The sequence below is a fragment of the Phallusia mammillata genome, chromosome 3, assembly GCF_965637545.1.
Source record: "Phallusia mammillata chromosome 3, kaPhaMamm4.hap1.1, whole genome shotgun sequence".
Classification (NCBI taxonomy): domain Eukaryota; kingdom Metazoa; phylum Chordata; class Ascidiacea; order Phlebobranchia; family Ascidiidae; genus Phallusia; species Phallusia mammillata.
Window position 1 is genome coordinate 10676475 of NC_137254.1, and position 25307 is coordinate 10701781.

Here is a 25307-nt window from a genome sequence, read left to right on the forward strand (position 1 = left end):
AACCAAACACACCACAAACTGAAAGTCGGAATCTGTTTCTTTCGTTAATACTACCTATTCGTTCTGCAACTCTGATCTCACTTCAACATGAGCAAATCTTTCGCCTTTTACTAAAGATTTCCGTGGAGTGGGGTATTTTCAAGAGTCTTTGCTATTTGTTGAAACCACAACAACTGCTTGTGGTGAAATCGTCAATCAATCGATGTGCATGACCATTGTCAGTTATGGTTGGTGCGGTTAATCGGACAATTAATGAAACGCTTTCCGCATAGAAATGCTATATCTTAGCAACTCAGTGCCCTCTTTCATTTTTTTTTGTGATCGTTATCATTTAAATACCGTGGGCATCGCAAACTGACACAGAAAGTCGTAGTCTCGATTTGCAACAAACATAAATGTTACAAGCGGGCACAAGGGTAAGGAACTAGATTCCAAAGGCAGCTTTGCGCAGAGGCGATATCGTAGCTGATGAGGATATTCCGAGGCGCGATTATTGCTAGTTGAAAACTAAACCCAATACCCCGCCCTGTTACCGCTTTGTACGGTTTTAACAGGGGCAATATGTGGACGATTCTTGCAATCGCTGATTTCTTTTAGTATTTAATCTCCAGAAAGCGTGTGTTGACATGACAAATCGTGTGGCATTATTTAAATATTGTACAAAGGACAATTTGCAAAAAATTTGAACCAAACCACACCACAAACTGAAAGTCGGAATCTGTTTCTTTCGTTAATACTACCTATTCGTTCTGCAACTCTGATCTCACTTCAACATGAGCAAATCTTTCGCCTTTTACTAAAGATTTCCGTGGAGTGGGGTATTTTCAAGAGTCTTTGCTATTTGTTGAAACCACAACAACTGCTTGTGGTGAAATCGTCAATCAATCGATGTGCATGACCATTGTCAGTTATGGTTGGTGCGGTTAATCGGACAATTAATGAAACGCTTTCCGCATAGAAATGCTATATCTTAGCAACTCAGTGCCCTCTTTCATTTTTTTTTGTGATCGTTATCATTTAAATACCGTGGGCATCGCAAACTGACACAGAAAGTCGTAGTCTCGATTTGCAACAAACATAAATGTTACAAGCGGGCACAAGGGTAAGGAACTAGATTCCAAAGGCAGCTTTGCGCAGAGGCGATATCGTAGCTGATGAGGATATTCCGAGGCGCGATTATTGCTAGTTGAAAACTAAACCCAATACCCCGCCCTGTTACCGGCTTTGTACGGTTTTAACAGGGGCAATATGTGGACGATTCTTGCAATCGCTGATTTCTTTTAGTATTTAATCTCCAGAAAGCGTGTGTTGACATGACAAATCGTGTGGCATTATTTAAATATTGTACAAAGGACAATTTGCAAAAAATTTGAACCAAACACACCACAAACTGAAAGTCGGAATCTGTTTCTTTCGTTAATACTACCTATTCGTTCTGCAACTCTGATCTCACTTCAACATGAGCAAATCTTTCGCCTTTTACTAAAGATTTCCGTGGAGTGGGGTATTTTCAAGAGTCTTTGCTATTTGTTGAAACCACAACAACTGCTTGTGGTGAAATCGTCAATCAATCGATGTGCATGACCATTGTCAGTTATGGTTGGTGCGGTTAATCGGACAATTAATGAAACGCTTTCCGCATAGAAATGCTATATCTTAGCAACTCAGTGCCCTCTTTCATTTTTTTTTGTGATCGTTATCATTTAAATACCGTGGGCATCGCAAACTGACACAGAAAGTCGTAGTCTCGATTTGCAACAAACATAAATGTTACAAGCGGGCACAAGGGTAAGGAACTAGATTCCAAAGGCAGCTTTGCGCAGAGGCGATATCGTAGCTGATGAGGATATTCCGAGGCGCGATTATTGCTAGTTGAAAACTAAACCCAATACCCCGCCCTGTTACCGCTTTGTACGGTTTTAACAGGGGCAATATGTGGACGATTCTTGCAATCGCTGATTTCTTTTAGTATTTAATCTCCAGAAAGCGTGCGTGTGTTGACATGACAAATCGTGTGGCATTATTTAAATATTGTACAAAGGACAATTTGCAAAAAATTTGAACCAAACACACCACAAACTGAAAGTCGGAATCTGTTTCTTTCGTTAATACTACCTATTCGTTCTGCAACTCTGATCTCACTTCAACATGAGCAAATCTTTCGCCTTTTACTAAAGATTTCCGTGGAGTGGGGTATTTTCAAGAGTCTTTGCTATTTGTTGAAACCACAACAACTGCTTGTGGTGAAATCGTCAATCAATCGATGTGCATGACCATTGTCAGTTATGGTTGGTGCGGTTAATCGGACAATTAATGAAACGCTTTCCGCATAGAAATGCTATATCTTAGCAACTCAGTGCCCTCTTTCATTTTTTTTTGTGATCGTTATCATTTAAATACCGTGGGCATCGCAAACTGACACAGAAAGTCGTAGTCTCGATTTGCAACAAACATAAATGTTACAAGCGGGCACAAGGGTAAGGAACTAGATTCCAAAGGCAGCTTTGCGCAGAGGCGATATCGTAGCTGATGAGGATATTCCGAGGCGCGATTATTGCTAGTTGAAAACTAAACCCAATACCCCGCCCTGTTACCGCTTTGTACGGTTTTAACAGGGGCAATATGTGGACGATTCTTGCAATCGCTGATTTCTTTTAGTATTTAATCTCCAGAAAGCGTGTGTTGACATGACAAATCGTGTGGCATTATTTAAATATTGTACAAAGGACAATTTGCAAAAAATTTGAACCAAACACACCACAAACTGAAAGTCGGAATCTGTTTCTTTCGTTAATACTACCTATTCGTTCTGCAACTCTGATCTCACTTCAACATGAGCAAATCTTTCGCCTTTTACTAAAGATTTCCGTGGAGTGGGGTATTTTCAAGAGTCTTTGCTATTTGTTGAAACCACAACAACTGCTTGTGGTGAAATCGTCAATCAATCGATGTGCATGACCATTGTCAGTTATGGTTGGTGCGGTTAATCGGACAATTAATGAAACGCTTTCCGCATAGAAATGCTATATCTTAGCAACTCAGTGCCCTCTTTCATTTTTTTTTGTGATCGTTATCATTTAAATACCGTGGGCATCGCAAACTGACACAGAAAGTCGTAGTCTCGATTTGCAACAAACATAAATGTTACAAGCGGGCACAAGGGTAAGGAACTAGATTCCAAAGGCAGCTTTGCGCAGAGGCGATATCGTAGCTGATGAGGATATTCCGAGGCGCGATTATTGCTAGTTGAAAACTAAACCCAATACCCCGCCCTGTTACCGCTTTGTACGGTTTTAACAGGGGCAATATGTGGACGATTCTTGCAATCGCTGATTTCTTTTAGTATTTAATCTCCAGAAAGCGTGTGTTGACATGACAAATCGTGTGGCATTATTTAAATATTGTACAAAGGACAATTTGCAAAAAATTTGAACCAAACACACCACAAACTGAAAGTCGGAATCTGTTTCTTTCGTTAATACTACCTATTCGTTCTGCAACTCTGATCTCACTTCAACATGAGCAAATCTTTCGCCTTTTACTAAAGATTTCCGTGGAGTGGGGTATTTTCAAGAGTCTTTGCTATTTGTTGAAACCACAACAACTGCTTGTGGTGAAATCGTCAATCAATCGATGTGCATGACCATTGTCAGTTATGGTTGGTGCGGTTAATCGGACAATTAATGAAACGCTTTCCGCATAGAAATGCTATATCTTAGCAACTCAGTGCCCTCTTTCATTTTTTTTTGTGATCGTTATCATTTAAATACCGTGGGCATCGCAAACTGACACAGAAAGTCGTAGTCTCGATTTGCAACAAACATAAATGTTACAAGCGGGCACAAGGGTAAGGAACTAGATTCCAAAGGCAGCTTTGCGCAGAGGCGATATCGTAGCTGATGAGGATATTCCGAGGCGCGATTATTGCTAGTTGAAAACTAAACCCAATACCCCGCCCTGTTACCGCTTTGTACGGTTTTAACAGGGGCAATATGTGGACGATTCTTGCAATCGCTGATTTCTTTTAGTATTTAATCTCCAGAAAGCGTGTGTTGACATGACAAATCGTGTGGCATTATTTAAATATTGTACAAAGGACAATTTGCAAAAAATTTGAACCAAACACACCACAAACTGAAAGTCGGAATCTGTTTCTTTCGTTAATACTACCTATTCGTTCTGCAACTCTGATCTCACTTCAACATGAGCAAATCTTTCGCCTTTTACTAAAGATTTCCGTGGAGTGGGGTATTTTCAAGAGTCTTTGCTATTTGTTGAAACCACAACAACTGCTTGTGGTGAAATCGTCAATCAATCGATGTGCATGACCATTGTCAGTTATGGTTGGTGCGGTTAATCGGACAATTAATGAAACGCTTTCCGCATAGAAATGCTATATCTTAGCAACTCAGTGCCCTCTTTCATTTTTTTTTGTGATCGTTATCATTTAAATACCGTGGGCATCGCAAACTGACACAGAAAGTCGTAGTCTCGATTTGCAACAAACATAAATGTTACAAGCGGGCACAAGGGTAAGGAACTAGATTCCAAAGGCAGCTTTGCGCAGAGGCGATATCGTAGCTGATGAGGATATTCCGAGGCGCGATTATTGCTAGTTGAAAACTAAACCCAATACCCCGCCCTGTTACCGCTTTGTACGGTTTTAACAGGGGCAATATGTGGACGATTCTTGCAATCGCTGATTTCTTTTAGTATTTAATCTCCAGAAAGCGTGTGTTGACATGACAAATCGTGTGGCATTATTTAAATATTGTACAAAGGACAATTTGCAAAAAAATTTGAACCAAACACACCACAAACTGAAAGTCGGAATCTGTTTCTTTCGTTAATACTACCTATTCGTTCTGCAACTCTGATCTCACTTCAACATGAGCAAATCTTTCGCCTTTTACTAAAGATTTCCGTGGAGTGGGGTATTTTCAAGAGTCTTTGCTATTTGTTGAAACCACAACAACTGCTTGTGGTGAAATCGTCAATCAATCGATGTGCATGACCATTGTCAGTTATGGTTGGTGCGGTTAATCGGACAATTAATGAAACGCTTTCCGCATAGAAATGCTATATCTTAGCAACTCAGTGCCCTCTTTCATTTTTTTTTGTGATCGTTATCATTTAAATACCGTGGGCATCGCAAACTGACACAGAAAGTCGTAGTCTCGATTTGCAACAAACATAAATGTTACAAGCGGGCACAAGGGTAAGGAACTAGATTCCAAAGGCAGCTTTGCGCAGAGGCGATATCGTAGCTGATGAGGATATTCCGAGGCGCGATTATTGCTAGTTGAAAACTAAACCCAATACCCCGCCCTGTTACCGCTTTGTACGGTTTTAACAGGGGCAATATGTGGACGATTCTTGCAATCGCTGATTTCTTTTAGTATTTAATCTCCAGAAAGCGTGTGTTGACATGACAAATCGTGTGGCATTATTTAAATATTGTACAAAGGACAATTTGCAAAAAATTTGAACCAAACACACCACAAACTGAAAGTCGGAATCTGTTTCTTTCGTTAATACTACCTATTCGTTCTGCAACTCTGATCTCACTTCAACATGAGCAAATCTTTCGCCTTTTACTAAAGATTTCCGTGGAGTGGGGTATTTTCAAGAGTCTTTGCTATTTGTTGAAACCACAACAACTGCTTGTGGTGAAATCGTCAATCAATCGATGTGCATGACCATTGTCAGTTATGGTTGGTGCGGTTAATCGGACAATTAATGAAACGCTTTCCGCATAGAAATGCTATATCTTAGCAACTCAGTGCCCTCTTTCATTTTTTTTTGTGATCGTTATCATTTAAATACCGTGGGCATCGCAAACTGACACAGAAAGTCGTAGTCTCGATTTGCAACAAACATAAATGTTACAAGCGGGCACAAGGGTAAGGAACTAGATTCCAAAGGCAGCTTTGCGCAGAGGCGATATCGTAGCTGATGAGGATATTCCGAGGCGCGATTATTGCTAGTTGAAAACTAAACCCAATACCCCGCCCTGTTACCGCTTTGTACGGTTTTAACAGGGGCAATATGTGGACGATTCTTGCAATCGCTGATTTCTTTTAGTATTTAATCTCCAGAAAGCGTGTGTTGACATGACAAATCGTGTGGCATTATTTAAATATTGTACAAAGGACAATTTGCAAAAAATTTGAACCAAACACACCACAAACTGAAAGTCGGAATCTGTTTCTTTCGTTAATACTACCTATTCGTTCTGCAACTCTGATCTCACTTCAACATGAGCAAATCTTTCGCCTTTTACTAAAGATTTCCGTGGAGTGGGGTATTTTCAAGAGTCTTTGCTATTTGTTGAAACCACAACAACTGCTTGTGGTGAAATCGTCAATCAATCGATGTGCATGACCATTGTCAGTTATGGTTGGTGCGGTTAATCGGACAATTAATGAAACGCTTTCCGCATAGAAATGCTATATCTTAGCAACTCAGTGCCCTCTTTCATTTTTTTTTGTGATCGTTATCATTTAAATACCGTGGGCATCGCAAACTGACACAGAAAGTCGTAGTCTCGATTTGCAACAAACATAAATGTTACAAGCGGGCACAAGGGTAAGGAACTAGATTCCAAAGGCAGCTTTGCGCAGAGGCGATATCGTAGCTGATGAGGATATTCCGAGGCGCGATTATTGCTAGTTGAAAACTAAACCCAATACCCCGCCCTGTTACCGCTTTGTACGGTTTTAACAGGGGCAATATGTGGACGATTCTTGCAATCGCTGATTTCTTTTAGTATTTAATCTCCAGAAAGCGTGTGTTGACATGACAAATCGTGTGGCATTATTTAAATATTGTACAAAGGACAATTTGCAAAAAATTTGAACCAAACACACCACAAACTGAAAGTCGGAATCTGTTTCTTTCGTTAATACTACCTATTCGTTCTGCAACTCTGATCTCACTTCAACATGAGCAAATCTTTCGCCTTTTACTAAAGATTTCCGTGGAGTGGGGTATTTTCAAGAGTCTTTGCTATTTGTTGAAACCACAACAACTGCTTGTGGTGAAATCGTCAATCAATCGATGTGCATGACCATTGTCAGTTATGGTTGGTGCGGTTAATCGGACAATTAATGAAACGCTTTCCGCATAGAAATGCTATATCTTAGCAACTCAGTGCCCTCTTTCATTTTTTTTTGTGATCGTTATCATTTAAATACCGTGGGCATCGCAAACTGACACAGAAAGTCGTAGTCTCGATTTGCAACAAACATAAATGTTACAAGCGGGCACAAGGGTAAGGAACTAGATTCCAAAGGCAGCTTTGCGCAGAGGCGATATCGTAGCTGATGAGGATATTCCGAGGCGCGATTATTGCTAGTTGAAAACTAAACCCAATACCCCGCCCTGTTACCGCTTTGTACGGTTTTAACAGGGGCAATATGTGGACGATTCTTGCAATCGCTGATTTCTTTTAGTATTTAATCTCCAGAAAGCGTGTGTTGACATGACAAATCGTGTGGCATTATTTAAATATTGTACAAAGGACAATTTGCAAAAAATTTGAACCAAACACACCACAAACTGAAAGTCGGAATCTGTTTCTTTCGTTAATACTACCTATTCGTTCTGCAACTCTGATCTCACTTCAACATGAGCAAATCTTTCGCCTTTTACTAAAGATTTCCGTGGAGTGGGGTATTTTCAAGAGTCTTTGCTATTTGTTGAAACCACAACAACTGCTTGTGGTGAAATCGTCAATCAATCGATGTGCATGACCATTGTCAGTTATGGTTGGTGCGGTTAATCGGACAATTAATGAAACGCTTTCCGCATAGAAATGCTATATCTTAGCAACTCAGTGCCCTCTTTCATTTTTTTTTGTGATCGTTATCATTTAAATACCGTGGGCATCGCAAACTGACACAGAAAGTCGTAGTCTCGATTTGCAACAAACATAAATGTTACAAGCGGGCACAAGGGTAAGGAACTAGATTCCAAAGGCAGCTTTGCGCAGAGGCGATATCGTAGCTGATGAGGATATTCCGAGGCGCGATTATTGCTAGTTGAAAACTAAACCCAATACCCCGCCCTGTTACCGCTTTGTACGGTTTTAACAGGGGCAATATGTGGACGATTCTTGCAATCGCTGATTTCTTTTAGTATTTAATCTCCAGAAAGCGTGTGTTGACATGACAAATCGTGTGGCATTATTTAAATATTGTACAAAGGACAATTTGCAAAAAATTTGAACCAAACACACCACAAACTGAAAGTCGGAATCTGTTTCTTTCGTTAATACTACCTATTCGTTCTGCAACTCTGATCTCACTTCAACATGAGCAAATCTTTCGCCTTTTACTAAAGATTTCCGTGGAGTGGGGTATTTTCAAGAGTCTTTGCTATTTGTTGAAACCACAACAACTGCTTGTGGTGAAATCGTCAATCAATCGATGTGCATGACCATTGTCAGTTATGGTTGGTGCGGTTAATCGGACAATTAATGAAACGCTTTCCGCATAGAAATGCTATATCTTAGCAACTCAGTGCCCTCTTTCATTTTTTTTTGTGATCGTTATCATTTAAATACCGTGGGCATCGCAAACTGACACAGAAAGTCGTAGTCTCGATTTGCAACAAACATAAATGTTACAAGCGGGCACAAGGGTAAGGAACTAGATTCCAAAGGCAGCTTTGCGCAGAGGCGATATCGTAGCTGATGAGGATATTCCGAGGCGCGATTATTGCTAGTTGAAAACTAAACCCAATACCCCGCCCTGTTACCGCTTTGTACGGTTTTAACAGGGGCAATATGTGGACGATTCTTGCAATCGCTGATTTCTTTTAGTATTTAATCTCCAGAAAGCGTGTGTTGACATGACAAATCGTGTGGCATTATTTAAATATTGTACAAAGGACAATTTGCAAAAAATTTGAACCAAACACACCACAAACTGAAAGTCGGAATCTGTTTCTTTCGTTAATACTACCTATTCGTTCTGCAACTCTGATCTCACTTCAACATGAGCAAATCTTTCGCCTTTTACTAAAGATTTCCGTGGAGTGGGGTATTTTCAAGAGTCTTTGCTATTTGTTGAAACCACAACAACTGCTTGTGGTGAAATCGTCAATCAATCGATGTGCATGACCATTGTCAGTTATGGTTGGTGCGGTTAATCGGACAATTAATGAAACGCTTTCCGCATAGAAATGCTATATCTTAGCAACTCAGTGCCCTCTTTCATTTTTTTTTGTGATCGTTATCATTTAAATACCGTGGGCATCGCAAACTGACACAGAAAGTCGTAGTCTCGATTTGCAACAAACATAAATGTTACAAGCGGGCACAAGGGTAAGGAACTAGATTCCAAAGGCAGCTTTGCGCAGAGGCGATATCGTAGCTGATGAGGATATTCCGAGGCGCGATTATTGCTAGTTGAAAACTAAACCCAATACCCCGCCCTGTTACCGCTTTGTACGGTTTTAACAGGGGCAATATGTGGACGATTCTTGCAATCGCTGATTTCTTTTAGTATTTAATCTCCAGAAAGCGTGTGTTGACATGACAAATCGTGTGGCATTATTTAAATATTGTACAAAGGACAATTTGCAAAAAATTTGAACCAAACACACCACAAACTGAAAGTCGGAATCTGTTTCTTTCGTTAATACTACCTATTCGTTCTGCAACTCTGATCTCACTTCAACATGAGCAAATCTTTCGCCTTTTACTAAAGATTTCCGTGGAGTGGGGTATTTTCAAGAGTCTTTGCTATTTGTTGAAACCACAACAACTGCTTGTGGTGAAATCGTCAATCAATCGATGTGCATGACCATTGTCAGTTATGGTTGGTGCGGTTAATCGGACAATTAATGAAACGCTTTCCGCATAGAAATGCTATATCTTAGCAACTCAGTGCCCTCTTTCATTTTTTTTTGTGATCGTTATCATTTAAATACCGTGGGCATCGCAAACTGACACAGAAAGTCGTAGTCTCGATTTGCAACAAACATAAATGTTACAAGCGGGCACAAGGGTAAGGAACTAGATTCCAAAGGCAGCTTTGCGCAGAGGCGATATCGTAGCTGATGAGGATATTCCGAGGCGCGATTATTGCTAGTTGAAAACTAAACCCAATACCCCGCCCTGTTACCGCTTTGTACGGTTTTAACAGGGGCAATATGTGGACGATTCTTGCAATCGCTGATTTCTTTTAGTATTTAATCTCCAGAAAGCGTGTGTTGACATGACAAATCGTGTGGCATTATTTAAATATTGTACAAAGGACAATTTGCAAAAAATTTGAACCAAACACACCACAAACTGAAAGTCGGAATCTGTTTCTTTCGTTAATACTACCTATTCGTTCTGCAACTCTGATCTCACTTCAACATGAGCAAATCTTTCGCCTTTTACTAAAGATTTCCGTGGAGTGGGGTATTTTCAAGAGTCTTTGCTATTTGTTGAAACCACAACAACTGCTTGTGGTGAAATCGTCAATCAATCGATGTGCATGACCATTGTCAGTTATGGTTGGTGCGGTTAATCGGACAATTAATGAAACGCTTTCCGCATAGAAATGCTATATCTTAGCAACTCAGTGCCCTCTTTCATTTTTTTTTGTGATCGTTATCATTTAAATACCGTGGGCATCGCAAACTGACACAGAAAGTCGTAGTCTCGATTTGCAACAAACATAAATGTTACAAGCGGGCACAAGGGTAAGGAACTAGATTCCAAAGGCAGCTTTGCGCAGAGGCGATATCGTAGCTGATGAGGATATTCCGAGGCGCGATTATTGCTAGTTGAAAACTAAACCCAATACCCCGCCCTGTTACCGCTTTGTACGGTTTTAACAGGGGCAATATGTGGACGATTCTTGCAATCGCTGATTTCTTTTAGTATTTAATCTCCAGAAAGCGTGTGTTGACATGACAAATCGTGTGGCATTATTTAAATATTGTACAAAGGACAATTTGCAAAAAATTTGAACCAAACACACCACAAACTGAAAGTCGGAATCTGTTTCTTTCGTTAATACTACCTATTCGTTCTGCAACTCTGATCTCACTTCAACATGAGCAAATCTTTCGCCTTTTACTAAAGATTTCCGTGGAGTGGGGTATTTTCAAGAGTCTTTGCTATTTGTTGAAACCACAACAACTGCTTGTGGTGAAATCGTCAATCAATCGATGTGCATGACCATTGTCAGTTATGGTTGGTGCGGTTAATCGGACAATTAATGAAACGCTTTCCGCATAGAAATGCTATATCTTAGCAACTCAGTGCCCTCTTTCATTTTTTTTTGTGATCGTTATCATTTAAATACCGTGGGCATCGCAAACTGACACAGAAAGTCGTAGTCTCGATTTGCAACAAACATAAATGTTACAAGCGGGCACAAGGGTAAGGAACTAGATTCCAAAGGCAGCTTTGCGCAGAGGCGATATCGTAGCTGATGAGGATATTCCGAGGCGCGATTATTGCTAGTTGAAAACTAAACCCAATACCCCGCCCTGTTACCGCTTTGTACGGTTTTAACAGGGGCAATATGTGGACGATTCTTGCAATCGCTGATTTCTTTTAGTATTTAATCTCCAGAAAGCGTGTGTTGACATGACAAATCGTGTGGCATTATTTAAATATTGTACAAAGGACAATTTGCAAAAAATTTGAACCAAACACACCACAAACTGAAAGTCGGAATCTGTTTCTTTCGTTAATACTACCTATTCGTTCTGCAACTCTGATCTCACTTCAACATGAGCAAATCTTTCGCCTTTTACTAAAGATTTCCGTGGAGTGGGGTATTTTCAAGAGTCTTTGCTATTTGTTGAAACCACAACAACTGCTTGTGGTGAAATCGTCAATCAATCGATGTGCATGACCATTGTCAGTTATGGTTGGTGCGGTTAATCGGACAATTAATGAAACGCTTTCCGCATAGAAATGCTATATCTTAGCAACTCAGTGCCCTCTTTCATTTTTTTTTGTGATCGTTATCATTTAAATACCGTGGGCATCGCAAACTGACACAGAAAGTCGTAGTCTCGATTTGCAACAAACATAAATGTTACAAGCGGGCACAAGGGTAAGGAACTAGATTCCAAAGGCAGCTTTGCGCAGAGGCGATATCGTAGCTGATGAGGATATTCCGAGGCGCGATTATTGCTAGTTGAAAACTAAACCCAATACCCCGCCCTGTTACCGCTTTGTACGGTTTTAACAGGGGCAATATGTGGACGATTCTTGCAATCGCTGATTTCTTTTAGTATTTAATCTCCAGAAAGCGTGTGTTGACATGACAAATCGTGTGGCATTATTTAAATATTGTACAAAGGACAATTTGCAAAAAATTTGAACCAAACACACCACAAACTGAAAGTCGGAATCTGTTTCTTTCGTTAATACTACCTATTCGTTCTGCAACTCTGATCTCACTTCAACATGAGCAAATCTTTCGCCTTTTACTAAAGATTTCCGTGGAGTGGGGTATTTTCAAGAGTCTTTGCTATTTGTTGAAACCACAACAACTGCTTGTGGTGAAATCGTCAATCAATCGATGTGCATGACCATTGTCAGTTATGGTTGGTGCGGTTAATCGGACAATTAATGAAACGCTTTCCGCATAGAAATGCTATATCTTAGCAACTCAGTGCCCTCTTTCATTTTTTGTGTGATCGTTATCATTTAAATACCGTGGGCATCGCAAACTGACACAGAAAGTCGTAGTCTCGATTTGCAACAAACATAAATGTTACAAGCGGGCACAAGGGTAAGGAACTAGATTCCAAAGGCAGCTTTGCGCAGAGGCGATATCGTAGCTGATGAGGATATTCCGAGGCGCGATTATTGCTAGTTGAAAACTAAACCCAATACCCCGCCCTGTTACCGCTTTGTACGGTTTTAACAGGGGCAATATGTGGACGATTCTTGCAATCGCTGATTTCTTTTAGTATTTAATCTCCAGAAAGCGTGTGTTGACATGACAAATCGTGTGGCATTATTTAAATATTGTACAAAGGACAATTTGCAAAAAATTTGAACCAAACACACCACAAACTGAAAGTCGGAATCTGTTTCTTTCGTTAATACTACCTATTCGTTCTGCAACTCTGATCTCACTTCAACATGAGCAAATCTTTCGCCTTTTACTAAAGATTTCCGTGGAGTGGGGTATTTTCAAGAGTCTTTGCTATTTGTTGAAACCACAACAACTGCTTTTGGTGAAATCGTCAATCAATCGATGTGCATGACCATTGTCAGTTATGGTTGGTGCGGTTAATCGGACAATTAATGAAACGCTTTCCGCATAGAAATGCTATATCTTAGCAACTCAGTGCCCTCTTTCATTTTTTGTGTGATCGTTATCATTTAAATACCGTGGGCATCGCAAACTGACACAGAAAGTCGTAGTCTCGATTTGCAACAAACATAAATGTTACAAGCGGGCACAAGGGTAAGGAACTAGATTCCAAAGGCAGCTTTGCGCAGAGGCGATATCGTAGCTGATGAGGATATTCCGAGGCGCGATTATTGCTAGTTGAAAACTAAACCCAATACCCCGCCCTGTTACCGCTTTGTACGGTTTTAACAGGGGCAATATGTGGACGATTCTTGCAATCGCTGATTTCTTTTAGTATTTAATCTCCAGAAAGCGTGTGTTGACATGACAAATCGTGTGGCATTATTTAAATATTGTACAAAGGACAATTTGCAAAAAATTTGAACCAAACACACCACAAACTGAAAGTCGGAATCTGTTTCTTTCGTTAATACTACCTATTCGTTCTGCAACTCTGATCTCACTTCAACATGAGCAAATCTTTCGCCTTTTACTAAAGATTTCCGTGGAGTGGGGTATTTTCAAGAGTCTTTGCTATTTGTTGAAACCACAACAACTGCTTGTGGTGAAATCGTCAATCAATCGATGTGCATGACCATTGTCAGTTATGGTTGGTGCGGTTAATCGGACAATTAATGAAACGCTTTCCGCATAGAAATGCTATATCTTAGCAACTCAGTGCCCTCTTTTATTTTATTTTTTGTGATCGTTATCATTGAAATACCGTGGGCATCGCAAACTGACACAGAAAGTCGTAGTCTCGATTTGCAACAAACATAAATGTTACAAGCGGGCACAAGGGTAAGGAACTAGATTCCAAAGGCAGCTTTGCGCAGAGGCGATATCGTAGCTGATGAGGATATTCCGAGGCGCGATTATTGCTAGTTGAAAACTAAACCCAATACCCCGCCCTGTTACCGCTTTGTACGGTTTTAACAGGGGCAATATGTGGACGATTCTTGCAATCGCTGATTTCTTTTAGTATTTAATCTCCAGAAAGCGTGTGTTGACATGACAAATCGTGTGGCATTATTTAAATATTGTACAAAGGACAATTTGCAAAAAATTTGAACCAAACACACCACAAACTGAAAGTCGGAATCTGTTTCTTTCGTTAATACTACCTATTCGTTCTGCAACTCTGATCTCACTTCAACATGAGCAAATCTTTCGCCTTTTACTAAAGATTTCCGTGGAGTGGGGTATTTTCAAGAGTCTTTGCTATTTGTTGAAACCACAACAACTGCTTGTGGTGAAATCGTCAATCAATCGATGTGCATGACCATTGTCAGTTATGGTTGGTGCGGTTAATCGGACAATTAATGAAACGCTTTCCGCATAGAAATGCTATATCTTAGCAACTCAGTGCCCTCTTTCATTTTTTGTGTGATCGTTATCATTTAAATACCGTGGGCATCGCAAACTGACACAGAAAGTCGTAGTCTCGATTTGCAACAAACATAAATGTTACAAGCGGGCACAAGGGTAAGGAACTAGATTCCAAAGGCAGCTTTGCGCAGAGGCGATATCGTAGCTGATGAGGATATTCCGAGGCGCGATTATTGCTAGTTGAAAACTAAACCCAATACCCCGCCCTGTTACCGCTTTGTACGGTTTTAACAGGGGCAATATGTGGACGATTCTTGCAATCGCTGATTTCTTTTAGTATTTAATCTCCAGAAAGCGTGTGTTGACATGACAAATCGTGTGGCATTATTTAAATATTGTACAAAGGACAATTTGCAAAAAATTTGAACCAAACACACCACAAACTGAAAGTCGGAATCTGTTTCTTTCGTTAATACTACCTATTCGTTCTGCAACTCTGATCTCACTTCAACATGAGCAAATCTTTCGCCTTTTACTAAAGATTTCCGTGGAGTGGGGTATTTTCAAGAGTCTTTGCTATTTGTTGAAACCACAACAACTGCTTGTGGTGAAATCGTCAATCAATCGATGTGCATGACCATTGTCAGTTATGGTTGGTGCGGTTAATCGGACAATTAATGAAACGCTTTCCGCATAGAAATGCTATATCTTAGCAACTCAGTGCCCTCTTTCATTTTTTGTGTGATCGTTATCATTTAAATACCGTGGGCATCGCAAACTGACACAGAAAGTTGTAGTCTCGATTTGCAACAAACATAAATGTTACAAGCGGGCACAAGGGTAAGGAACTAGATTCCAAAGGCAGCTTTGCGCAGAGGCGATATCGTAGCTGATGAGGATATTCCGAGGCGCGATTATTGCTAGTTGAAAACTAAACCCAATACCCCGCCCTGTTACCGCTTTGTACGGTTTTAACAGGGGCAATATGTGGACGATTCTTGCAATCGCTGATTTCTTTTAGTATTTAATCTCCAGAAAGCGTGTGTTGACATGACAAATCGTGTGGCATTATTTAAATATTGTACAAAGGACAATTTGCAAAAAATTTGAACCAAACACACCACAAACTGAAAGTCGGAATCTGTTTCTTTCGTTAATACTACCTATTCGTTCTGCAACTCTGATCTCACTTCAACATGAGCAAATCTTTCGCCTTTTACTAAAGATTTCCGTGGAGTGGGGTATTTTCAAGAGTCTTTGCTATTTGTTGAAACCACAACAACTGCTTGTGGTGAAATCGTCAATCAATCGATGTGCATGACCATTGTCAGTTATGGTTGGTGCGGTTAATCGGACAATTAATGAAACGCTTTCCGCATAGAAATGCTATATCTTAGCAACTCAGTGCCCTCTTTCATTTTTTGTGTGATCGTTATCATTTAAATACCGTGGGCATCGCAAACTGACACAGAAAGTCGTAGTCTCGATTTGCAACAAACATAAATGTTACAAGCGGGCACAAGGGTAAGGAACTAGATTCCAAAGGCAGCTTTGCGCAGAGGCGATATCGTAGCTGATGAGGATATTCCGAGGCGCGATTATTGCTAGTTGAAAACTAAACCCAATACCCCGCCCTGTTACCGCTTTGTACGGTTTTAACAGGGGCAATATGTGGACGATTCTTGCAATCGCTGATTTCTTTTAGTATTTAATCTCCAGAAAGCGTGTGTTGACATGACAAATCGTGTGGCATTATTTAAATATTGTACAAAGGACAATTTGCAAAAAATTTGAACCAAACACACCACAAACTGAAAGTCGGAATCTGTTTCTTTCGTTAATACTACCTATTCGTTCTGCAACTCTGATCTCACTTCAACATGAGCAAATCTTTCGCCTTTTACTAAAGATTTCCGTGGAGTGGGGTATTTTCAAGAGTCTTTGCTATTTGTTGAAACCACAACAACTGCTTGTGGTGAAATCGTCAATCAATCGATGTGCATGACCATTGTCAGTTATGGTTGGTGCGGTTAATCGGACAATTAATGAAACGCTTTCCGCATAGAAATGCTATATCTTAGCAACTCAGTGCCCTCTTTCATTTTTTGTGTGATCGTTATCATTTAAATACCGTGGGCATCGCAAACTGACACAGAAAGTCGTAGTCTCGATTTGCAACAAACATAAATGTTACAAGCGGGCACAAGGGTAAGGAACTAGATTCCAAAGGCAGCTTTGCGCAGAGGCGATATCGTAGCTGATGAGGATATTCCGAGGCGCGATTATTGCTAGTTGAAAACTAAACCCAATACCCCGCCCTGTTACCGCTTTGTACGGTTTTAACAGGGGCAATATGTGGACGATTCTTGCAATCGCTGATTTCTTTTAGTATTTAATCTCCAGAAAGCGTGTGTTGACATGACAAATCGTGTGGCATTATTTAAATATTGTACAAAGGACAATTTGCAAAAAATTTGAACCAAACACACCACAAACTGAAAGTCGGAATCTGTTTCTTTCGTTAATACTACCTATTCGTTCTGCAACTCTGATCTCACTTCAACATGAGCAAATCTTTCGCCTTTTACTAAAGATTTCCGTGGAGTGGGGTATTTTCAAGAGTCTTTGCTATTTGTTGAAACCACAACAACTGCTTGTGGTGAAATCGTCAATCAATCGATGTGCATGACCATTGTCAGTTATGGTTGGTGCGGTTAATCGGACAATTAATGAAACGCTTTCCGCATAGAAATGCTATATCTTAGCAACTCAGTGCCCTCTTTCATTTTTTGTGTGATCGTTATCATTTAAATACCGTGGGCATCGCAAACTGACACAGAAAGTCGTAGTCTCGATTTGCAACAAACATAAATGTTACAAGCGGGCACAAGGGTAAGGAACTAGATTCCAAAGGCAGCTTTGCGCAGAGGCGATATCGTAGCTGATGAGGATATTCCGAGGCGCGATTATTGCTAGTTGAAAACTAAACCCAATACCCCGCCCTGTTACCGCTTTGTACGGTTTTAACAGGGGCAATATGTGGACGATTCTTGCAATCGCTGATTTCTTTTAGTATTTAATCTCCAGAAAGCGTGTGTTGACATGACAAATCGTGTGGCATTATTTAAATATTGTACAAAGGACAATTTGCAAAAAATTTGAACCAAACACACCACAAACTGAAAGTCGGAATCTGTTTCTTTCGTTAATACTACCTATTCGTTCTGCAACTCTGATCTCACTTCAACATGAGCAAATCTTTCGCCTTTTACTAAAGATTTCCGTGGAGTGGGGTATTTTCAAGAGTCTTTGCTATTTGTTGAAACCACAACAACTGCTTGTGGTGAAATCGTCAATCAATCGATGTGCATGACCATTGTCAGTTATGGTTGGTGCGGTTAATCGGACAATTAATGAAACGCTTTCCGCATAGAAATGCTATATCTTAGCAACTCAGTGCCCTCTTTCATTTTTTGTGTGATCGTTATCATTTAAATACCGTGGGCATCGCAAACTGACACAGAAAGTCGTAGTCTCGATTTGCAACAAACATAAATGTTACAAGCGGGCACAAGGGTAAGGAACTAGATTCCAAAGGCAGCTTTGCGCAGAGGCGATATCGTAGCTGATGAGGATATTCCGAGGCGCGATTATTGCTAGTTGAAAACTAAACCCAATACCCCGCCCTGTTACCGCTTTGTACGGTTTTAACAGGGGCAATATGTGGACGATTCTTGCAATCGCTGATTTCTTTTAGTATTTAATCTCCAGAAAGCGTGTGTTGACATGACAAATCGTGTGGCATTATTTAAATATTGTACAAAGGACAATTTGCAAAAAATTTGAACCAAACACACCACAAACTGAAAGTCGGAATCTGTTTCTTTCGTTAATACTACCTATTCGTTCTGCAACTCTGATCTCACTTCAACATGAGCAAATCTTTCGCCTTTTACTAAAGATTTCCGTGGAGTGGGGTATTTTCAAGAGTCTTTGCTATTTGTTGAAACCACAACAACTGCTTGTGGTGAAATCGTCAATCAATCGATGTGCATGACCATTGTCAGTTATGGTTGGTGCGGTTAATCGGACAATTAATGAAACGCTTTCCGCATAGAAATGCTATATCTTAGCAACTCAGTGCCCTCTTTCATTTTTTGTGTGATCGTTATCATTTAAATACCGTGGGCATCGCAAACTGACACAGAAAGTCGTAGTCTCGATTTGCAACAAACATAAATGTTACAAGCGGGCACAAGGGTAAGGAACTAGATTCCAAAGGCAGCTTTGCGCAGAGGCGATATCGTAGCTGATGAGGATATTCCGAGGCGCGATTATTGCTAGTTGAAAACTAAACCCAATACCCCGCCCTGTTACCGCTTTGTACGGTTTTAACAGGGGCAATATGTGGACGATTCTTGCAATCGCTGATTTCTTTTAGTATTTAATCTCCAGAAAGCGTGTGTTGACATGACAAATCGTGTGGCATTATTTAAATATTGTACAAAGGACAATTTGCAAAAAATTTGAACCAAACACACCACAAACTGAAAGTCGGAATCTGTTTCTTTCGTTAATACTACCTATTCGTTCTGCAACTCTGATCTCACTTCAACATGAGCAAATCTTTCGCCTTTTACTAAAGATTTCCGTGGAGTGGGGTATTTTCAAGAGTCTTTGCTATTTGTTGAAACCACAACAACTGCTTGTGGTGAAATCGTCAATCAATCGATGTGCATGACCATTGTCAGTTATGGTTGGTGCGGTTAATCGGACAATTAATGAAACGCTTTCCGCATAGAAATGCTATATCTTAGCAACTCAGTGCCCTCTTTCATTTTTTGTGTGATCGTTATCATTTAAATACCGTGGGCATCGCAAACTGACACAGAAAGTCGTAGTCTCGATTTGCAACAAACATAAATGTTACAAGCGGGCACAAGGGTAAGGAACTAGATTCCAAAGGCAGCTTTGCGCAGAGGCGATATCGTAGCTGATGAGGATATTCCGAGGCGCGATTATTGCTAGTTGAAAACTAAACCCAATACCCCGCCCTGTTACCGCTTTGTACGGTTTTAACAGGGGCAATATGTGGACGATTCTTGCAATCGCTGATTTCTTTTAGTATTTAATCTCCAGAAAGCGTGTGTTGACATGACAAATCGTGTGGCATTATTTAAATATTGTACAAAGGACAATTTGCAAAAAATTTGAACCAAACACACCACAAACTGAAAGTCGGAATCTGTTTCTTTCGTTAATACTACCTATTCGTTCTGCAACTCTGATCTCACTTCAACATGAGCAAATCTTTCGCCTTTTACTAAAGATTTCCGTGGAGTGGGGTATTTTCAAGAGTCTTTGCTATTTGTTGAAACCACAACAACTGCTTGTGGTGAAATCGTCAATCAATCGATGTGCATGACCATTGTCAGTTATGGTTGGTGCGGTTAATCGGACAATTAATGAAACGCTTTCCGCATAGAAATGCTATATCTTAGCAACTCAGTGCCCTCTTTCATTTTTTGTGTGATCGTTATCATTTAAATACCGTGGGCATCGCAAACTGACACAGAAAGTCGTAGTCTCGATTTGCAACAAACATAAATGTTACAAGCGGGCACAAGGGTAAGGAACTAGATTCCAAAGGCAGCTTTGCGCAGAGGCGATATCGTAGCTGATGAGGATATTCCGAGGCGCGATTATTGCTAGTTGAAAACTAAACCCAATACCCCGCCCTGTTACCGCTTTGTACGGTTTTAACAGGGGCAATATGTGGACGATTCTTGCAATCGCTGATTTCTTTTAGTATTTAATCTCCAGAAAGCGTGTGTTGACATGACAAATCGTGTGGCATTATTTAAATATTGTACAAAGGACAATTTGCAAAAAATTTGAACCAAACACACCACAAACTGAAAGTCGGAATCTGTTTCTTTCGTTAATACTACCTATTCGTTCTGCAACTCTGATCTCACTTCAACATGAGCAAATCTTTCGCCTTTTACTAAAGATTTCCGTGGAGTGGGGTATTTTCAAGAGTCTTTGCTATTTGTTGAAACCACAACAACTGCTTGTGGTGAAATCGTCAATCAATCGATGTGCATGACCATTGTCAGTTATGGTTGGTGCGGTTAATCGGACAATTAATGAAACGCTTTCCGCATAGAAATGCTATATCTTAGCAACTCAGTGCCCTCTTTCATTTTTTGTGTGATCGTTATCATTTAAATACCGTGGGCATCGCAAACTGACACAGAAAGTCGTAGTCTCGATTTGCAACAAACATAAATGTTACAAGCGGGCACAAGGGTAAGGAACTAGATTCCAAAGGCAGCTTTGCGCAGAGGCGATATCGTAGCTGATGAGGATATTCCGAGGCGCGATTATTGCTAGTTGAAAACTAAACCCAATACCCCGCCCTGTTACCGCTTTGTACGGTTTTAACAGGGGCAATATGTGGACGATTCTTGCAATCGCTGATTTCTTTTAGTATTTAATCTCCAGAAAGCGTGTGTTGACATGACAAATCGTGTGGCATTATTTAAATATTGTACAAAGGACAATTTGCAAAAAATTTGAACCAAACACACCACAAACTGAAAGTCGGAATCTGTTTCTTTCGTTAATACTACCTATTCGTTCTGCAACTCTGATCTCACTTCAACATGAGCAAATCTTTCGCCTTTTACTAAAGATTTCCGTGGAGTGGGGTATTTTCAAGAGTCTTTGCTATTTGTTGAAACCACAACAACTGCTTGTGGTGAAATCGTCAATCAATCGATGTGCATGACCATTGTCAGTTATGGTTGGTGCGGTTAATCGGACAATTAATGAAACGCTTTCCGCATAGAAATGCTATATCTTAGCAACTCAGTGCCCTCTTTCATTTTTTGTGTGATCGTTATCATTTAAATACCGTGGGCATCGCAAACTGACACAGAAAGTCGTAGTCTCGATTTGCAACAAACATAAATGTTACAAGCGGGCACAAGGGTAAGGAACTAGATTCCAAAGGCAGCTTTGCGCAGAGGCGATATCGTAGCTGATGAGGATATTCCGAGGCGCGATTATTGCTAGTTGAAAACTAAACCCAATACCCCGCCCTGTTACCGCTTTGTACGGTTTTAACAGGGGCAATATGTGGACGATTCTTGCAATCGCTGATTTCTTTTAGTATTTAATCTCCAGAAAGCGTGTGTTGACATGACAAATCGTGTGGCATTATTTAAATATTGTACAAAGGACAATTTGCAAAAAATTTGAACCAAACACACCACAAACTGAAAGTCGGAATCTGTTTCTTTCGTTAATACTACCTATTCGTTCTGCAACTCTGATCTCACTTCAACATGAGCAAATCTTTCGCCTTTTACTAAAGATTTCCGTGGAGTGGGGTATTTTCAAGAGTCTTTGCTATTTGTTGAAACCACAACAACTGCTTGTGGTGAAATCGTCAATCAATCGATGTGCATGACCATTGTCAGTTATGGTTGGTGCGGTTAATCGGACAATTAATGAAACGCTTTCCGCATAGAAATGCTATATCTTAGCAACTCAGTGCCCTCTTTCATTTTTTGTGTGATCGTTATCATTTAAATACCGTGGGCATCGCAAACTGACACAGAAAGTCGTAGTCTCGATTTGCAACAAACATAAATGTTACAAGCGGGCACAAGGGTAAGGAACTAGATTCCAAAGGCAGCTTTGCGCAGAGGCGATATCGTAGCTGATGAGGATATTCCGAGGCGCGATTATTGCTAGTTGAAAACTAAACCCAATACCCCGCCCTGTTACCGCTTTGTACGGTTTTAACAGGGGCAATATGTGGACGATTCTTGCAATCGCTGATTTCTTTTAGTATTTAATCTCCAGAAAGCGTGTGTTGACATGACAAATCGTGTGGCATTATTTAAATATTGTACAAAGGACAATTTGCAAAAAATTTGAACCAAACACACCACAAACTGAAAGTCGGAATCTGTTTCTTTCGTTAATACTACCTATTCGTTCTGCAACTCTGATCTCACTTCAACATGAGCAAATCTTTCGCCTTTTACTAAAGATTTCCGTGGAGTGGGGTATTTTCAAGAGTCTTTGCTATTTGTTGAAACCACAACAACTGCTTGTGGTGAAATCGTCAATCAATCGATGTGCATGACCATTGTCAGTTATGGTTGGTGCGGTTAATCGGACAATTAATGAAACGCTTTCCGCATAGAAATGCTATATCTTAGCAACTCAGTGCCCTCTTTCATTTTTTGTGTGATCGTTATCATTTAAATACCGTGGGCATCGCAAACTGACACAGAAAGTCGTAGTCTCGATTTGCAACAAACATAAATGTTACAAGCGGGCACAAGGGTAAGGAACTAGATTCCAAAGGCAGCTTTGCGCAGAGGCGATATCGTAGCTGATGAGGATATTCCGAGGCGCGATTATTGCTAGTTGAAAACTAAACCCAATACCCCGCCCTGTTACCGCTTTGTACGGTTTTAACAGGGGCAATATGTGGACGATTCTTGCAATCGCTGATTTCTTTTAGTATTTAATCTCCAGAAAGCGTGTGTTGACATGACAAATCGTGTGGCATTATTTAAATATTGTACAAAGGACAATTTGCAAAAAATTTGAACCAAACACACCACAAACTGAAAGTCGGAATCTGTTTCTTTCGTTAATACTACCTATTCGTTCTGCAACTCTGATCTCACTTCAACATGAGCAAATCTTTCGCCTTTTACTAAAGATTTCCGTGGAGTGGGGTATTTTCAAGAGTCTTTGCTATTTGTTGAAACCACAACAACTGCTTGTGGTGAAATCGTCAATCAATCGATGTGCATGACCATTGTCAGTTATGGTTGGTGCGGTTAATCGGACAATTAATGAAACGCTTTCCGCATAGAAATGCTATATCTTAGCAACTCAGTGCCCTCTTTCATTTTTTGTGTGATCGTTATCATTTAAATACCGTGGGCATCGCAAACTGACACAGAAAGTCGTAGTCTCGATTTGCAACAAACATAAATGTTACAAGCGGGCACAAGGGTAAGGAACTAGATTCCAAAGGCAGCTTTGCGCAGAGGCGATATCGTAGCTGATGAGGATATTCCGAGGCGCGATTATTGCTAGTTGAAAACTAAACCCAATACCCCGCCCTGTTACCGCTTTGTACGGTTTTAACAGGGGCAATATGTGGACGATTCTTGCAATCGCTGATTTCTTTTAGTATTTAATCTCCAGAAAGCGTGTGTTGACATGACAAATCGTGTGGCATTATTTAAATATTGTACAAAGGACAATTTGCAAAAAATTTGAACCAAACACACCACAAACTGAAAGTCGGAATCTGTTTCTTTCGTTAATACTACCTATTCGTTCTGCAACTCTGATCTCACTTCAACATGAGCAAATCTTTCGCCTTTTACTAAAGATTTCCGTGGAGTGGGGTATTTTCAAGAGTCTTTGCTATTTGTTGAAACCACAACAACTGCTTGTGGTGAAATCGTCAATCAATCGATGTGCATGACCATTGTCAGTTATGGTTGGTGCGGTTAATCGGACAATTAATGAAACGCTTTCCGCATAGAAATGCTATATCTTAGCAACTCAGTGCCCACTTTCATTTTTTTTGTGATCGTTATCATTTAAATACCGTGGGCATCGCAAACTGACACAGAAAGTCGTAGTCTCGATTTGCAACAAACATAAATGTTACAAGCGGGCACAAGGGTAAGGAACTAGATTCCAAAGGCAGCTTTGCGCAGAGGCGATATCGTAGCTGATGAGGATATTCCGAGGCGCGATTATTGCTAGTTGAAAACTAAACCCAATACCCCGCCCTGTTACCGCTTTGTACGGTTTTAACAGGGGCAATATGTGGACGATTCTTGCAATCGCTGATTTCTTTTAGTATTTAATCTCCAGAAAGCGTGTGTTGACATGACAAATCGTGTGGCATTATTTAAATATTGTACAAAGGACAATTTGCAAAAAATTTGAACCAAACACACCACAAACTGAAAGTCGGAATCTGTTTCTTTCGTTAATACTACCTATTCGTTCTACAACTCTGATCTCACTTCAACATGAGCAAATCTTTCGCCTTTTACTAAAGATTTCCGTGGAGTGGGGTATTTTCAAGAGTCTTTGCTATTTGTTGAAACCACAACAACTGCTTGTGGTGAAATCGTCAATCAATCGATGTGCATGACCATTGTCAGTTATGGTTGGTGCGGTTAATCGGACAATTAATGAAACGCTTTCCGCATAGAAATGCTATATCTTAGCAACTCAGTGCCCACTTTCATTTTTTTTGTGATCGTTATCATTTAAATACCGTGGGCATCGCAAACTGACACAGAAAGTCGTAGTCTCGATTTGCAACAAACATAAATGTTACAAGCGGGCACAAGGGTAAGGAACTAGATTCCAAAGGCAGCTTTGCGCAGAGGCGATATCGTAGCTGATGAGGATATTCCGAGGCGCGATTATTGCTAGTTGAAAACTAAACCCAATACCCCGCCCTGTTACCGCTTTGTACGGTTTTAACAGGGGCAATATGTGGACGATTCTTGCAATCGCTGATTTCTTTTAGTATTTAATCTCCAGAAAGCGTGTGTTGACATGACAAATCGTGTGGCATTATTTAAATAT

General features: G+C 40.2%; 74 non-coding genes across 74 annotated transcripts; all 74 read left to right on the forward strand.

Annotated features, from left to right (window-relative positions):
- The first annotated feature begins 67 nt into the window (after positions 1–67).
- On the forward strand, positions 68–184 carry LOC145221252 (U5 spliceosomal RNA). Its single transcript, XR_013858740.1, has one exon. It is a non-coding gene; the product is annotated as a U5 spliceosomal RNA (small nuclear RNA).
- Positions 185–439: 255 nt separating this feature from the next.
- On the forward strand, positions 440–581 carry LOC145221711 (U4 spliceosomal RNA). Its single transcript, XR_013859170.1, has one exon. It is a non-coding gene; the product is annotated as a U4 spliceosomal RNA (small nuclear RNA).
- A 172-nt stretch (positions 582–753) lies between these two features.
- LOC145221253 (U5 spliceosomal RNA) lies at positions 754–870 on the forward strand. The gene has a single exon (XR_013858741.1). It is a non-coding gene; the product is annotated as a U5 spliceosomal RNA (small nuclear RNA).
- Positions 871–1125: 255 nt separating this feature from the next.
- LOC145221804 (U4 spliceosomal RNA) lies at positions 1126–1268 on the forward strand. The gene has a single exon (XR_013859261.1). It is a non-coding gene; the product is annotated as a U4 spliceosomal RNA (small nuclear RNA).
- Positions 1269–1439: 171 nt separating this feature from the next.
- Positions 1440–1556, forward strand: LOC145221254 (U5 spliceosomal RNA). The gene has a single exon (XR_013858742.1). It is a non-coding gene; the product is annotated as a U5 spliceosomal RNA (small nuclear RNA).
- Positions 1557–1811: 255 nt separating this feature from the next.
- Positions 1812–1953, forward strand: LOC145221712 (U4 spliceosomal RNA). Its single transcript, XR_013859171.1, has one exon. It is a non-coding gene; the product is annotated as a U4 spliceosomal RNA (small nuclear RNA).
- Positions 1954–2128: 175 nt separating this feature from the next.
- LOC145221255 (U5 spliceosomal RNA) lies at positions 2129–2245 on the forward strand. Its single transcript, XR_013858743.1, has one exon. It is a non-coding gene; the product is annotated as a U5 spliceosomal RNA (small nuclear RNA).
- A 255-nt stretch (positions 2246–2500) lies between these two features.
- LOC145221713 (U4 spliceosomal RNA) lies at positions 2501–2642 on the forward strand. The gene has a single exon (XR_013859172.1). It is a non-coding gene; the product is annotated as a U4 spliceosomal RNA (small nuclear RNA).
- A 171-nt stretch (positions 2643–2813) lies between these two features.
- LOC145221256 (U5 spliceosomal RNA) lies at positions 2814–2930 on the forward strand. Its single transcript, XR_013858744.1, has one exon. It is a non-coding gene; the product is annotated as a U5 spliceosomal RNA (small nuclear RNA).
- Positions 2931–3185: 255 nt separating this feature from the next.
- Positions 3186–3327, forward strand: LOC145221714 (U4 spliceosomal RNA). Its single transcript, XR_013859173.1, has one exon. It is a non-coding gene; the product is annotated as a U4 spliceosomal RNA (small nuclear RNA).
- A 171-nt stretch (positions 3328–3498) lies between these two features.
- On the forward strand, positions 3499–3615 carry LOC145221257 (U5 spliceosomal RNA). Its single transcript, XR_013858745.1, has one exon. It is a non-coding gene; the product is annotated as a U5 spliceosomal RNA (small nuclear RNA).
- Positions 3616–3870: 255 nt separating this feature from the next.
- On the forward strand, positions 3871–4012 carry LOC145221715 (U4 spliceosomal RNA). Its single transcript, XR_013859174.1, has one exon. It is a non-coding gene; the product is annotated as a U4 spliceosomal RNA (small nuclear RNA).
- A 171-nt stretch (positions 4013–4183) lies between these two features.
- On the forward strand, positions 4184–4300 carry LOC145221258 (U5 spliceosomal RNA). The gene has a single exon (XR_013858746.1). It is a non-coding gene; the product is annotated as a U5 spliceosomal RNA (small nuclear RNA).
- Positions 4301–4555: 255 nt separating this feature from the next.
- LOC145221716 (U4 spliceosomal RNA) lies at positions 4556–4697 on the forward strand. The gene has a single exon (XR_013859175.1). It is a non-coding gene; the product is annotated as a U4 spliceosomal RNA (small nuclear RNA).
- Positions 4698–4869: 172 nt separating this feature from the next.
- On the forward strand, positions 4870–4986 carry LOC145221260 (U5 spliceosomal RNA). The gene has a single exon (XR_013858748.1). It is a non-coding gene; the product is annotated as a U5 spliceosomal RNA (small nuclear RNA).
- Positions 4987–5241: 255 nt separating this feature from the next.
- On the forward strand, positions 5242–5383 carry LOC145221717 (U4 spliceosomal RNA). Its single transcript, XR_013859176.1, has one exon. It is a non-coding gene; the product is annotated as a U4 spliceosomal RNA (small nuclear RNA).
- A 171-nt stretch (positions 5384–5554) lies between these two features.
- On the forward strand, positions 5555–5671 carry LOC145221261 (U5 spliceosomal RNA). The gene has a single exon (XR_013858749.1). It is a non-coding gene; the product is annotated as a U5 spliceosomal RNA (small nuclear RNA).
- A 255-nt stretch (positions 5672–5926) lies between these two features.
- On the forward strand, positions 5927–6068 carry LOC145221718 (U4 spliceosomal RNA). The gene has a single exon (XR_013859177.1). It is a non-coding gene; the product is annotated as a U4 spliceosomal RNA (small nuclear RNA).
- Positions 6069–6239: 171 nt separating this feature from the next.
- LOC145221262 (U5 spliceosomal RNA) lies at positions 6240–6356 on the forward strand. Its single transcript, XR_013858750.1, has one exon. It is a non-coding gene; the product is annotated as a U5 spliceosomal RNA (small nuclear RNA).
- Positions 6357–6611: 255 nt separating this feature from the next.
- Positions 6612–6753, forward strand: LOC145221719 (U4 spliceosomal RNA). The gene has a single exon (XR_013859178.1). It is a non-coding gene; the product is annotated as a U4 spliceosomal RNA (small nuclear RNA).
- A 171-nt stretch (positions 6754–6924) lies between these two features.
- On the forward strand, positions 6925–7041 carry LOC145221264 (U5 spliceosomal RNA). The gene has a single exon (XR_013858751.1). It is a non-coding gene; the product is annotated as a U5 spliceosomal RNA (small nuclear RNA).
- A 255-nt stretch (positions 7042–7296) lies between these two features.
- LOC145221721 (U4 spliceosomal RNA) lies at positions 7297–7438 on the forward strand. Its single transcript, XR_013859180.1, has one exon. It is a non-coding gene; the product is annotated as a U4 spliceosomal RNA (small nuclear RNA).
- Positions 7439–7609: 171 nt separating this feature from the next.
- On the forward strand, positions 7610–7726 carry LOC145221265 (U5 spliceosomal RNA). The gene has a single exon (XR_013858752.1). It is a non-coding gene; the product is annotated as a U5 spliceosomal RNA (small nuclear RNA).
- A 255-nt stretch (positions 7727–7981) lies between these two features.
- On the forward strand, positions 7982–8123 carry LOC145221722 (U4 spliceosomal RNA). The gene has a single exon (XR_013859181.1). It is a non-coding gene; the product is annotated as a U4 spliceosomal RNA (small nuclear RNA).
- Positions 8124–8294: 171 nt separating this feature from the next.
- LOC145221266 (U5 spliceosomal RNA) lies at positions 8295–8411 on the forward strand. The gene has a single exon (XR_013858753.1). It is a non-coding gene; the product is annotated as a U5 spliceosomal RNA (small nuclear RNA).
- A 255-nt stretch (positions 8412–8666) lies between these two features.
- LOC145221723 (U4 spliceosomal RNA) lies at positions 8667–8808 on the forward strand. The gene has a single exon (XR_013859182.1). It is a non-coding gene; the product is annotated as a U4 spliceosomal RNA (small nuclear RNA).
- Positions 8809–8979: 171 nt separating this feature from the next.
- LOC145221267 (U5 spliceosomal RNA) lies at positions 8980–9096 on the forward strand. The gene has a single exon (XR_013858754.1). It is a non-coding gene; the product is annotated as a U5 spliceosomal RNA (small nuclear RNA).
- Positions 9097–9351: 255 nt separating this feature from the next.
- On the forward strand, positions 9352–9493 carry LOC145221724 (U4 spliceosomal RNA). Its single transcript, XR_013859183.1, has one exon. It is a non-coding gene; the product is annotated as a U4 spliceosomal RNA (small nuclear RNA).
- Positions 9494–9664: 171 nt separating this feature from the next.
- On the forward strand, positions 9665–9781 carry LOC145221268 (U5 spliceosomal RNA). Its single transcript, XR_013858755.1, has one exon. It is a non-coding gene; the product is annotated as a U5 spliceosomal RNA (small nuclear RNA).
- A 255-nt stretch (positions 9782–10036) lies between these two features.
- Positions 10037–10178, forward strand: LOC145221725 (U4 spliceosomal RNA). The gene has a single exon (XR_013859184.1). It is a non-coding gene; the product is annotated as a U4 spliceosomal RNA (small nuclear RNA).
- Positions 10179–10349: 171 nt separating this feature from the next.
- LOC145221269 (U5 spliceosomal RNA) lies at positions 10350–10466 on the forward strand. The gene has a single exon (XR_013858756.1). It is a non-coding gene; the product is annotated as a U5 spliceosomal RNA (small nuclear RNA).
- Positions 10467–10721: 255 nt separating this feature from the next.
- LOC145221726 (U4 spliceosomal RNA) lies at positions 10722–10863 on the forward strand. Its single transcript, XR_013859185.1, has one exon. It is a non-coding gene; the product is annotated as a U4 spliceosomal RNA (small nuclear RNA).
- A 171-nt stretch (positions 10864–11034) lies between these two features.
- On the forward strand, positions 11035–11151 carry LOC145221270 (U5 spliceosomal RNA). The gene has a single exon (XR_013858757.1). It is a non-coding gene; the product is annotated as a U5 spliceosomal RNA (small nuclear RNA).
- Positions 11152–11406: 255 nt separating this feature from the next.
- LOC145221727 (U4 spliceosomal RNA) lies at positions 11407–11548 on the forward strand. Its single transcript, XR_013859186.1, has one exon. It is a non-coding gene; the product is annotated as a U4 spliceosomal RNA (small nuclear RNA).
- A 171-nt stretch (positions 11549–11719) lies between these two features.
- LOC145221272 (U5 spliceosomal RNA) lies at positions 11720–11836 on the forward strand. The gene has a single exon (XR_013858759.1). It is a non-coding gene; the product is annotated as a U5 spliceosomal RNA (small nuclear RNA).
- A 255-nt stretch (positions 11837–12091) lies between these two features.
- LOC145221728 (U4 spliceosomal RNA) lies at positions 12092–12233 on the forward strand. The gene has a single exon (XR_013859187.1). It is a non-coding gene; the product is annotated as a U4 spliceosomal RNA (small nuclear RNA).
- Positions 12234–12404: 171 nt separating this feature from the next.
- Positions 12405–12521, forward strand: LOC145221273 (U5 spliceosomal RNA). The gene has a single exon (XR_013858760.1). It is a non-coding gene; the product is annotated as a U5 spliceosomal RNA (small nuclear RNA).
- A 254-nt stretch (positions 12522–12775) lies between these two features.
- Positions 12776–12917, forward strand: LOC145221729 (U4 spliceosomal RNA). Its single transcript, XR_013859188.1, has one exon. It is a non-coding gene; the product is annotated as a U4 spliceosomal RNA (small nuclear RNA).
- A 171-nt stretch (positions 12918–13088) lies between these two features.
- On the forward strand, positions 13089–13205 carry LOC145221350 (U5 spliceosomal RNA). The gene has a single exon (XR_013858832.1). It is a non-coding gene; the product is annotated as a U5 spliceosomal RNA (small nuclear RNA).
- Positions 13206–13459: 254 nt separating this feature from the next.
- On the forward strand, positions 13460–13601 carry LOC145221730 (U4 spliceosomal RNA). Its single transcript, XR_013859189.1, has one exon. It is a non-coding gene; the product is annotated as a U4 spliceosomal RNA (small nuclear RNA).
- Positions 13602–13772: 171 nt separating this feature from the next.
- On the forward strand, positions 13773–13889 carry LOC145221274 (U5 spliceosomal RNA). Its single transcript, XR_013858761.1, has one exon. It is a non-coding gene; the product is annotated as a U5 spliceosomal RNA (small nuclear RNA).
- A 257-nt stretch (positions 13890–14146) lies between these two features.
- LOC145221732 (U4 spliceosomal RNA) lies at positions 14147–14288 on the forward strand. The gene has a single exon (XR_013859191.1). It is a non-coding gene; the product is annotated as a U4 spliceosomal RNA (small nuclear RNA).
- A 171-nt stretch (positions 14289–14459) lies between these two features.
- On the forward strand, positions 14460–14576 carry LOC145221275 (U5 spliceosomal RNA). The gene has a single exon (XR_013858762.1). It is a non-coding gene; the product is annotated as a U5 spliceosomal RNA (small nuclear RNA).
- A 254-nt stretch (positions 14577–14830) lies between these two features.
- On the forward strand, positions 14831–14972 carry LOC145221733 (U4 spliceosomal RNA). Its single transcript, XR_013859192.1, has one exon. It is a non-coding gene; the product is annotated as a U4 spliceosomal RNA (small nuclear RNA).
- A 171-nt stretch (positions 14973–15143) lies between these two features.
- LOC145221276 (U5 spliceosomal RNA) lies at positions 15144–15260 on the forward strand. Its single transcript, XR_013858763.1, has one exon. It is a non-coding gene; the product is annotated as a U5 spliceosomal RNA (small nuclear RNA).
- Positions 15261–15514: 254 nt separating this feature from the next.
- LOC145221734 (U4 spliceosomal RNA) lies at positions 15515–15656 on the forward strand. The gene has a single exon (XR_013859193.1). It is a non-coding gene; the product is annotated as a U4 spliceosomal RNA (small nuclear RNA).
- Positions 15657–15827: 171 nt separating this feature from the next.
- Positions 15828–15944, forward strand: LOC145221278 (U5 spliceosomal RNA). The gene has a single exon (XR_013858765.1). It is a non-coding gene; the product is annotated as a U5 spliceosomal RNA (small nuclear RNA).
- A 254-nt stretch (positions 15945–16198) lies between these two features.
- LOC145221735 (U4 spliceosomal RNA) lies at positions 16199–16340 on the forward strand. Its single transcript, XR_013859194.1, has one exon. It is a non-coding gene; the product is annotated as a U4 spliceosomal RNA (small nuclear RNA).
- Positions 16341–16511: 171 nt separating this feature from the next.
- LOC145221280 (U5 spliceosomal RNA) lies at positions 16512–16628 on the forward strand. Its single transcript, XR_013858766.1, has one exon. It is a non-coding gene; the product is annotated as a U5 spliceosomal RNA (small nuclear RNA).
- Positions 16629–16882: 254 nt separating this feature from the next.
- LOC145221736 (U4 spliceosomal RNA) lies at positions 16883–17024 on the forward strand. Its single transcript, XR_013859195.1, has one exon. It is a non-coding gene; the product is annotated as a U4 spliceosomal RNA (small nuclear RNA).
- Positions 17025–17195: 171 nt separating this feature from the next.
- LOC145221281 (U5 spliceosomal RNA) lies at positions 17196–17312 on the forward strand. The gene has a single exon (XR_013858767.1). It is a non-coding gene; the product is annotated as a U5 spliceosomal RNA (small nuclear RNA).
- A 254-nt stretch (positions 17313–17566) lies between these two features.
- On the forward strand, positions 17567–17708 carry LOC145221737 (U4 spliceosomal RNA). Its single transcript, XR_013859196.1, has one exon. It is a non-coding gene; the product is annotated as a U4 spliceosomal RNA (small nuclear RNA).
- A 171-nt stretch (positions 17709–17879) lies between these two features.
- On the forward strand, positions 17880–17996 carry LOC145221282 (U5 spliceosomal RNA). The gene has a single exon (XR_013858768.1). It is a non-coding gene; the product is annotated as a U5 spliceosomal RNA (small nuclear RNA).
- Positions 17997–18250: 254 nt separating this feature from the next.
- Positions 18251–18392, forward strand: LOC145221738 (U4 spliceosomal RNA). Its single transcript, XR_013859197.1, has one exon. It is a non-coding gene; the product is annotated as a U4 spliceosomal RNA (small nuclear RNA).
- A 171-nt stretch (positions 18393–18563) lies between these two features.
- Positions 18564–18680, forward strand: LOC145221283 (U5 spliceosomal RNA). The gene has a single exon (XR_013858769.1). It is a non-coding gene; the product is annotated as a U5 spliceosomal RNA (small nuclear RNA).
- Positions 18681–18934: 254 nt separating this feature from the next.
- On the forward strand, positions 18935–19076 carry LOC145221739 (U4 spliceosomal RNA). Its single transcript, XR_013859198.1, has one exon. It is a non-coding gene; the product is annotated as a U4 spliceosomal RNA (small nuclear RNA).
- Positions 19077–19247: 171 nt separating this feature from the next.
- On the forward strand, positions 19248–19364 carry LOC145221285 (U5 spliceosomal RNA). Its single transcript, XR_013858771.1, has one exon. It is a non-coding gene; the product is annotated as a U5 spliceosomal RNA (small nuclear RNA).
- Positions 19365–19618: 254 nt separating this feature from the next.
- LOC145221740 (U4 spliceosomal RNA) lies at positions 19619–19760 on the forward strand. The gene has a single exon (XR_013859199.1). It is a non-coding gene; the product is annotated as a U4 spliceosomal RNA (small nuclear RNA).
- A 171-nt stretch (positions 19761–19931) lies between these two features.
- Positions 19932–20048, forward strand: LOC145221286 (U5 spliceosomal RNA). Its single transcript, XR_013858772.1, has one exon. It is a non-coding gene; the product is annotated as a U5 spliceosomal RNA (small nuclear RNA).
- Positions 20049–20302: 254 nt separating this feature from the next.
- On the forward strand, positions 20303–20444 carry LOC145221741 (U4 spliceosomal RNA). The gene has a single exon (XR_013859200.1). It is a non-coding gene; the product is annotated as a U4 spliceosomal RNA (small nuclear RNA).
- A 171-nt stretch (positions 20445–20615) lies between these two features.
- LOC145221287 (U5 spliceosomal RNA) lies at positions 20616–20732 on the forward strand. Its single transcript, XR_013858773.1, has one exon. It is a non-coding gene; the product is annotated as a U5 spliceosomal RNA (small nuclear RNA).
- Positions 20733–20986: 254 nt separating this feature from the next.
- LOC145221743 (U4 spliceosomal RNA) lies at positions 20987–21128 on the forward strand. The gene has a single exon (XR_013859202.1). It is a non-coding gene; the product is annotated as a U4 spliceosomal RNA (small nuclear RNA).
- A 171-nt stretch (positions 21129–21299) lies between these two features.
- On the forward strand, positions 21300–21416 carry LOC145221288 (U5 spliceosomal RNA). Its single transcript, XR_013858774.1, has one exon. It is a non-coding gene; the product is annotated as a U5 spliceosomal RNA (small nuclear RNA).
- A 254-nt stretch (positions 21417–21670) lies between these two features.
- On the forward strand, positions 21671–21812 carry LOC145221744 (U4 spliceosomal RNA). Its single transcript, XR_013859203.1, has one exon. It is a non-coding gene; the product is annotated as a U4 spliceosomal RNA (small nuclear RNA).
- A 171-nt stretch (positions 21813–21983) lies between these two features.
- On the forward strand, positions 21984–22100 carry LOC145221289 (U5 spliceosomal RNA). The gene has a single exon (XR_013858775.1). It is a non-coding gene; the product is annotated as a U5 spliceosomal RNA (small nuclear RNA).
- A 254-nt stretch (positions 22101–22354) lies between these two features.
- LOC145221745 (U4 spliceosomal RNA) lies at positions 22355–22496 on the forward strand. Its single transcript, XR_013859204.1, has one exon. It is a non-coding gene; the product is annotated as a U4 spliceosomal RNA (small nuclear RNA).
- A 171-nt stretch (positions 22497–22667) lies between these two features.
- On the forward strand, positions 22668–22784 carry LOC145221290 (U5 spliceosomal RNA). The gene has a single exon (XR_013858776.1). It is a non-coding gene; the product is annotated as a U5 spliceosomal RNA (small nuclear RNA).
- Positions 22785–23038: 254 nt separating this feature from the next.
- On the forward strand, positions 23039–23180 carry LOC145221746 (U4 spliceosomal RNA). Its single transcript, XR_013859205.1, has one exon. It is a non-coding gene; the product is annotated as a U4 spliceosomal RNA (small nuclear RNA).
- Positions 23181–23351: 171 nt separating this feature from the next.
- LOC145221291 (U5 spliceosomal RNA) lies at positions 23352–23468 on the forward strand. The gene has a single exon (XR_013858777.1). It is a non-coding gene; the product is annotated as a U5 spliceosomal RNA (small nuclear RNA).
- A 254-nt stretch (positions 23469–23722) lies between these two features.
- On the forward strand, positions 23723–23864 carry LOC145221747 (U4 spliceosomal RNA). The gene has a single exon (XR_013859206.1). It is a non-coding gene; the product is annotated as a U4 spliceosomal RNA (small nuclear RNA).
- A 171-nt stretch (positions 23865–24035) lies between these two features.
- On the forward strand, positions 24036–24152 carry LOC145221292 (U5 spliceosomal RNA). Its single transcript, XR_013858778.1, has one exon. It is a non-coding gene; the product is annotated as a U5 spliceosomal RNA (small nuclear RNA).
- Positions 24153–24406: 254 nt separating this feature from the next.
- Positions 24407–24548, forward strand: LOC145221748 (U4 spliceosomal RNA). Its single transcript, XR_013859207.1, has one exon. It is a non-coding gene; the product is annotated as a U4 spliceosomal RNA (small nuclear RNA).
- A 171-nt stretch (positions 24549–24719) lies between these two features.
- Positions 24720–24836, forward strand: LOC145221293 (U5 spliceosomal RNA). The gene has a single exon (XR_013858779.1). It is a non-coding gene; the product is annotated as a U5 spliceosomal RNA (small nuclear RNA).
- A 254-nt stretch (positions 24837–25090) lies between these two features.
- On the forward strand, positions 25091–25232 carry LOC145221749 (U4 spliceosomal RNA). Its single transcript, XR_013859208.1, has one exon. It is a non-coding gene; the product is annotated as a U4 spliceosomal RNA (small nuclear RNA).
- The last annotated feature ends 75 nt before the right edge of the window (positions 25233–25307 follow it).